Source organism: Thalassophryne amazonica, chromosome 16, assembly GCF_902500255.1.
Source record: "Thalassophryne amazonica chromosome 16, fThaAma1.1, whole genome shotgun sequence".
NCBI classification, from domain to species: domain Eukaryota; kingdom Metazoa; phylum Chordata; class Actinopteri; order Batrachoidiformes; family Batrachoididae; genus Thalassophryne; species Thalassophryne amazonica.
In genome coordinates this window covers 67,883,906-67,891,372 of record NC_047118.1, presented here as the reverse complement: position 1 = coordinate 67,891,372, position 7,467 = coordinate 67,883,906, and positions in this window count along the sequence as shown.

Below are 7,467 nucleotides of genomic sequence, written 5' to 3'. Positions count from 1 at the left end.
CAGCCATCTTTTCCAAACTAGATCTTAGAAATGCTTACCAACTAGTCCTTATCAAAGAGGGAGATGAGTGGAAGACAGTGTTTAACACGGCCTTGGGGCATTTTGAATATCTTGTTATGCCCTTCGGTCTCACTAATGCTCCCGCCGTCTTTCAAGCTTTGGTTAACGATGTCCTCCGTGATTTTCTTAATCATTTTGTTTTTGTCTACTTAGACGACATTCTTATCTTTTCTAAGAACCTGCCAGAACACATTCAACAAGTCCATCTAGTGTTAAAACGTCTCCTTGAGAATAGCCTCTTCGTCAAAGCTGAGAAATGTGTCTTCCATCAGACCTCCGTGTCCTTCCTAGGGTTCATCCATCCATCCATCCATTTTCTTCCGCTTATCCTAGGTCGGGTTGCGGGGGCAGCAGCTCAAGCAAAGCCGCCCAGACCTCCCGATCTACACACACCTCCCCCAGCTCCTCCGGGGGAACCCCGAGGCGTTCCCAAGCCAGCTGAGAGACGTAGTCCCTCCAGCGTGATCTGGGTCTTCCCCGGGGCCTCCTCCCAATGGGACGTGCCCGGAACACCTCTCCAGCGAGGCGTCCAGGGGGCATCCGGAAAAGATGCCCGAGCCACCTCAGCTGGCTCCTTTCGACATGGAGGAGCAGTGGCTCGACTCCGAGCTCCTCCCGAGTGACAGAGCTCCTCACCCTATCTCTAAGGGAGCGCCCAGCCACCCTGCGGAGGAAACTCATCTCGGCCGCTTGTACTCGCGATCTTGTTCTTTCGGTCATGAGCCAAATCTCATGACCATAGGTGAGGGTCGGAACGTAGATCGATCGGTAAATCGAGAGCTTTGCCCCCCTGCTCAGCTCTCTCATCACCACGATGGTCTGATACAGCGACCGCATCACTGCAGACACTGCACCGATCCATCTATCGATCTGACGCTCCATCCGTCCCTCACTCGTGAACAAGACCCCAAGATAGTTAAGCTCCTCCACCTGAGGCAAGGTCACCCCACCAACCTGAAGAGGGCAAGGCACCTTTTTCCAGTCGAGAACCATGGCCTCGGATTTGGAGGTGCTGATCTTCATCCCGGACGCTTCACACTCGGCTGCAAACCGCCCCAGTGCACGCTGAAGGTCCTGATTTGACAATGCCAACAGGACCACATCATCAGCAAACAGCAGAGATGAGATTCTGTGGTTCCCAAACCGGACCCCCTCTACACCCTGGCTGTGCCTAGAAATTCTGTCCATAAAAAGTAAGTGCCACCCAGTCCTCTCTGCACCCAACCCCCATGGCCCCCTGTGCAGGTGGTGAACCCACAGGAGGGCGGGCCCACATCGCTCTTTCGGGCTGAGCCCGGCCGGGCCCGTGGGCTAAGGTCCGACCACCAGGCGCTCGCGCGTGAGCCCCAACCCCAGGTCTAGCTCCAGGGTGGGGCCCCGGCTCCGCCATACCGGGTGATGTCTCGGTCCTTGATTTTGTGTCAGTCATGGGAGCTTTTTAACTGCCCTTAGTCTGGCCCGTCACCTAGGGCCTGTTTGCCATGGGAGACCCTACCAGGGGCACAAAGCCCCCGACAACGTAGCTCCTAGGATCATCCGGGAACACAAACTCCCCCACCATGATAAGATGGCAGTTCGAGGGGGAGTCCTAGGGTTCATATTTGAACAAAATCAGATTAGACCAGATCCAGCCAAAGTCTCTGCCATAGTGAAGTGGCCACCTCCCAGTCGCAAACAACTTCAACAGTTCCTAGGATTTGCTAATTTTTTACCATTGTTTCATAAGTAACTTTAGTCAATTAGCTGCCCCTCTCCATAAACTCACTTCTTCCAAGTCCAGTTTTCATTGGTCCACTGAAGCTGAACGAACTTTTCAGTCCCTTAAACATAGGTTTACCACCGCTCCTGTCCTCATTAAACCTGATCCGGACCACCAGTTCATCGTGGAGGTCGACAGCTCCAACATCGGGATCGGGGCCATTCTCTCCCAGCGGGCTGAGGGTGACAATCTATTGCACCCTTGTACTTTTTTCCCCCGGCTGCTCTCTCCCACTGAGTGCAACTATGATGTTTGTGATAGGGAACTCTTGGCCGTGAAGGAGGCGCTGAAGGAGTGGAGACACTGGCTGGAAGCTACGTCAATTCCATTTGTTGTTTGGGCAATCATAAATACCTGGCTTACATTCAAAATGCTAAGACTCAATTCCAGACAGGCCAGGTGGGCTTTATTTTTTGGCCAATTTAACTTCACCCTTACCTACAGACCTGGTTCCAAGAATGGAAAACCCGATGCCTTGTCTCACCAGTTTGCTCCTGAGGAGTACTCCCCTACACCAGACTGAATCCTTCCCAGCCACATGGTTGCAGGCGAGCTCACCTGGAACATTGAGCAAGTCATCCGGGAGGCCCAGAGAACTCATCCTGACCCTGGAGGGGGACCTCCCGGCCACCTATTTGTGCCCCCCTCAGCCAGATCTGATGTCCTACAGTTTGTTCATTACTTCAAATTCTCCTGTCATCCCGGCATTCATAGAACCATACACCTTGTTCAGCAGCATTTCTGGTGGCCATCTCTCCAAGCAGACACCCGTGAGTTTGTCAACACCTGCACCATCTATGCCTGAAATAAATCATCTCACCAACAGCCATCTGGTCTTCTTTGTCCGCTTCCCACACCTGGTCAACCATGGTCCCACATCTTCCTGGATTTCGTCACCGGATTGCCTCCCTCAAGTGGAAACACAGTCATCCTCACCATCCTGGACCGGTTTTCAAAGGCAGCACACTTCCTGGCCCTGCCCAAGTTACTCTCGGTGCTGTAGACTGCAACCCTCCTGGTCCACCATGTGTTCCTGCTGCATGGCATCCCCCTGGACATTGTGTTGGACCGAGAACCCCAGTTTACTACTCAGGTCTAGAAGGCCTTCTGTGCTGCCGTAGGGGCTTCGGTCAGTCTCTCATCTGGATTCCATCCCCAGAACAATGGGCAGGCGGAGCGGGCTAACCAGGAATTGGAAACCACCCTTCGCTGTGTCACATCCTCCTACCCATCTTCATGGAGTACTCACCTGCCATGGGTGGAATAGGCACATAAATCTCAGGTGAGCTCAGCCACCGGCCTGTCGCCCTTTTGTGGGTTATCAACCGCCTCTGTTCCCTGCTCAGGAATTGAACCTCTCAGTGCCTTCAGTCCAGGCCCATCTGCGGTGTTGTCAATGAGTCTGGCGGACCACCCACTCTGCCCTTCTCCGGAAGAGGGAGAGGACTGTTCGCCATGCAGACCGGCATCGTGCCCTGGCTCCCCACTACCAGCCTGGCCAGGAAGTCTGCTTGTCCACCAAGAATGTGCCTCTTAAGGCAACCGCCAAGAAATTGGCTCCTCGCTACCTGAGTCCGTTTGTTATTGATAAGGTTGTCAACCCTGCAGCTGTTAGGCTCAAATTGCCTCGGATCCTCAGGATCTATCCTATCTTCCACGTGTCTCATCTGAAACCAGTCTGTTCCAGCACCTTGTGCCCACGTACCGTTCCCCCACCTTCCGTCCGGACTGTGGATGGCCATCCTGCCTGGACGGTGAGCCGCATCCTCAACGTTTGTCACTGGGGCCGGGGCTTCCAGTATCTGGTGGACTGGGAGGGGTATGGACCTGAGGAGTGTCCCTGGGTCTCGCAGGGCCTTATTTTGGATCCCTCCCTCATCTCTGACTTCTATCGGGCTCATCCGGGTCGCCTGGTAGGTCACCTGGGGGCTCCTGTTGAAAGGGGGGGCAGTTTTGCTGCACCTTGCTGCTGGTTCTGCCTCACTTCCCCTTCCTTACTGTGTCTGCTGGAGCCACCTATGGAACTGATTGGATCCACCTCTTCACACTCATCAACCTCCTGTACAAATACCTCTTCTCTTCATGCTCTCAGATGCCGGAAACAATTGCCTCCAGGTTTCCTCAGCTTCGTCTCTGCAGCACTTTCTGTTCCATGTTTCAACGTTGTAAACTTACTCTGTGTTTCTTGCATCCTCAGTGTTCCTGGTTCCGTCAGCTTAATTGTGCTACCTGGTCCTGTTCTGAGTTGGTTCCAGATGAACTATGTTTGGGTGTGACATTCCTGTCTCCTGTGTGCTCCAACAGTCTCTCCCTCCTCCAGTCCTTGGCTTCTCAGTTTATACTATTTACAGTATATATCAATAAATCATTATATTTTGTACTTTGTCCTGTTTTCTGCATTTTGGGTCCTAACTAACTGTCTTGTGGGTTTTTCCCTAAAACAAATGGGAATAAACCATTGAATTAGCTCCGTAAAGCAGCGCCTGGGAAAACAGGAGAGGAGGGGGAGCAGAGAAAACACCAAGGCAGGATAACAGGGTAGGTTTTAAACAAGTGTGTTTCAAATAATCAGATATCTACAACACAATTAAACTAAGCTGTCATTCTTTGCTCACCTTCATTAGCCTTTGTGTGGAATGTAAAAATGTAAAAAAAAGAAAAGGATTGGTCCATTCTCTGGAATGTTGCTAATCTGGACCATTGAAACACACACAAACATCATGTACAAAGACAACACTCCAGACCTTCACTACTTTAGGTTTCTCTGTGAACAGATTTTGTCAATTCTCTAGGTCGGCACTTACATGACTGGCCGCTCTGTGACAACATGCTCGAGCTGTAAGCTATTCTGTTGAAATCAGTTTTTTATAGTCTCTAACGTGCTTCTAACAGCCAGCTGGCAACTATCATTGCCTGGACATGTGAGATTTATACACCAAGCTGACCTAAAATGAACCATTGTACATTAAATTTACTTTATTGATGAGTCTGACCCGTTTGAAAAGTGCATGCATTTGTACTGAGTTCGGCGATGTTTTCACCAAGAAACTCCGCCCCTCGAGGTGAATTTCCAGATGACCGATCTTGAGAATGAGCTCAAAGTCAAACAATTTACAACATCCAAACTGACAGTGTATGTAATAAAATAAAAAACATGAACTCTTGCAAATTTAGAATGATACTGTAGTACACAAGAGGAGAATTTTGCTAAACATTTGAAGTCTTCCATAGGATCTGAACATCGTGAGTTTGACAGTAATTTTCTAACAGTCTAGGTTTTGTCAGACAGCAACACAAACTGGCATCACTGTTGCCTACAACTAATAAAAAAATTAAAAATCTGTTTTTTCTTTGTTGTTTCTATTATCCCACTCAAAGAGCACCTCAAACAAACATTTTTGAGTCCAGGAAATGCACCTACTTTATAATTAATCAGGCTTATCAAAATAGCTTTATCCGTACTGTCTAGCTAGAGAAATGGGTATGACTGGTACCCTAGTAGCACAGTGACTTACTGTAGTTATAATTATGGCTACGGTGATGTCAGTCTGGATTTTATTGTGCACACCTAATATCATAAATGTAAAGTCTAATTTTTAGTCAGAATGCTATCTGCGTAGCAGTACAGTGCTACCTGATAAACCCATATTATTAAAATATATTATTTGCTTGCAAATAAGCGCAGTAAGTTTCTTTTAAAGACAGCTGTATATTAACCTGTCAAGCTAGTTGGCTAGCTAAAACAAACGAGGCTAGGTATTGAAACTGGTAGGGTACATAGTTAGTAACACAGTGACGTATCATATTTGTAATTATGGTTGTTGTGATGACAGTGTGGATTTAAATGCACTCAAAAAAACCATTATGGGTGTTGTTGGTTTTTTATATAACATGAACCTAAGTCTAACAAGTAGCTTCTATGATATAAAATCAAGTTTTATGGGTGAACACATTCAAATCATGTAGTTTTAGTAATCATGCAGCAACTTAAAATTTAACTTCCTCAGTGAACATAATAAAATTATGGAAAGTATTTCCATCCAAGTAAAATGTGTTAATGTAGCCAGAAACATTCATTCATTCATTCATCTTCTACCGCTTAGTCCAGTTATGGGTCGCGGGGGCTGGAGCCTATCCCAGCAGTCATAGAGCGCAAGGCGGGGTACACCCAGGACAGGACGCCAGTCTGTCGCAGGGCCACAAACAGACAAACAAACACAGACACACCCACACACACACCTACAGACAATTTAAAGATTCCAGTCCACCTAACCCGCATGTCTTTGGATGCGGGAGGAAACCGGAGCACCCAGAGGAAACCCACGCAAACACGGGGAGAACATGCAAACTCCACACAGAAAGTCCATGGGAATTGAACCCACGACCTTCTCGCTGTGAGGCAACAGTGCTAACCACTAAGCCACCGTGCTGCCCTAGCCAGAAACAATTTTGCCTAAATGTAAATTTGTTGGGGGTCAACATGATGAATTTGCATTACTGTTACTGTTACTTAATTACCCTGATTCAGGCCAACTAGATTTGTAAGGGTAAATGTAACAAAAACGGTAATTCCCTTTGGCTGCTCGCTTGTATGCTTGGGGCCGCCGCAGCAAATCCGAGGTGGATCTGCATAAATTGTGCTGATCCAACACAGCAAAGTTAAGTTGACATGTAACTGTAGTATTTTAAAAGTAGTTATAACTACCCTAATAAATTAAGTAACTCATAATCATATCAAACAAGTTTGAATGACCCAAGGAAATTACATCAGTGTGTTACATTTACCTAAACAGGGCAGGGGTGGTGACCAAGTGGTTTGTTTACATGTTTCAGTATGGAAGGTTCCCGGTTCAAACCCCACCCCTGCCACATTTCTCCGTGTAATTTGGAGTTGCGTCAGGAAGGGTATCTGGTGTAACACCAGTGTTAATTCAACATGGAGATCCACCCCAAGCACAAACAAGGGAGCAACTGAATGGACCTATTTTATTTTTTGTTACATTTACCCTTACAAATGTAGTTGGCCTGAACCATAGAAACAGTAACAGTAATGTAAATTCATCATGTTGACCCAAAAAATTTACATTTAGGTCTACATTTACCTTTACAAATCTAGTTGGCCTGAACCATGGTAATTAAGTAACACTAAGTAAATTCATCATGTTGGCCCAGCAAATTTACAGTTAGGTCACTCAGCAAAATTGTTTCTGGCTAAGTTAGTGTATTTTACTTGGGTGGAAATACCTTACATAATTTTATTCTGTTCACTGAGCAAGTTATTTCTTTGAGTGTGCCTCAGTCTGATTTTCAGTCAAATCGCTACCTGGGTAGTTGTTGCTACCTGATAAACCTATATTATCAAAATATAGCTAAATAAGCTCAGCAAGTTTGTTTTTAAGTCAGCTAGATACCAACTAGCCAAGCTACCTGGCTGGCCAAAACAGGGCTGGGTAGCAAAATAGCGTTGCTTGGAAACACAATAACTTACTGTAGTTGTAATTATGGCTATTGTAATGTCAGTGGACTATATTTTACATTACTTAGAACTGTAAGATGTAATATTTAGTCAAAATGCTACATTGTTAGTGCTGTACACTCAACGGCCACTTTATTAGGTACAACTGTTCAATTGCTTGTTAACACAAATA